The following is a 387-nucleotide window of genomic DNA, read 5'->3' on the forward strand; positions in this document are numbered from 1 at the left end:
CACCCAGCTGTCAATCCCCCGTCATACCTGTCAATCACCTGTCTCACAGCCAGCTGTCAACCATCAAACCTCTCAATCACCTGTCACATAGCTGTCGATCACCCGTCACACAGCTGTCAATCACCTGCCACAGCTGTCAATCACTTGTCACACACCTCTCAATCATGTGTCACAGCTGTCAATCACCCATCACACCTGTCAATCACCAATCACACCTGTCAATCACCCATCGCACTTGTCAATCACGCATCACGGCCCTGTCCCACCCCTGGGGGCCGCCCCTGTCGCACCCACCTTGGATGGTGGCCAGCGGGGCGGGGGCCAGCAGCCCCCCCAGCACCGCCCCCCTGCAAAGCAAAGGGGAGGGGGAGGGGTCACGGGGGGTCC

The sequence above is a fragment of the Corvus brachyrhynchos genome, unplaced genomic scaffold (genome assembly GCF_000691975.1).
Source record: "Corvus brachyrhynchos isolate BGI_N302 unplaced genomic scaffold, ASM69197v1 scaffold2975, whole genome shotgun sequence".
Taxonomy (NCBI): Eukaryota; Metazoa; Chordata; class Aves; order Passeriformes; family Corvidae; genus Corvus; species Corvus brachyrhynchos.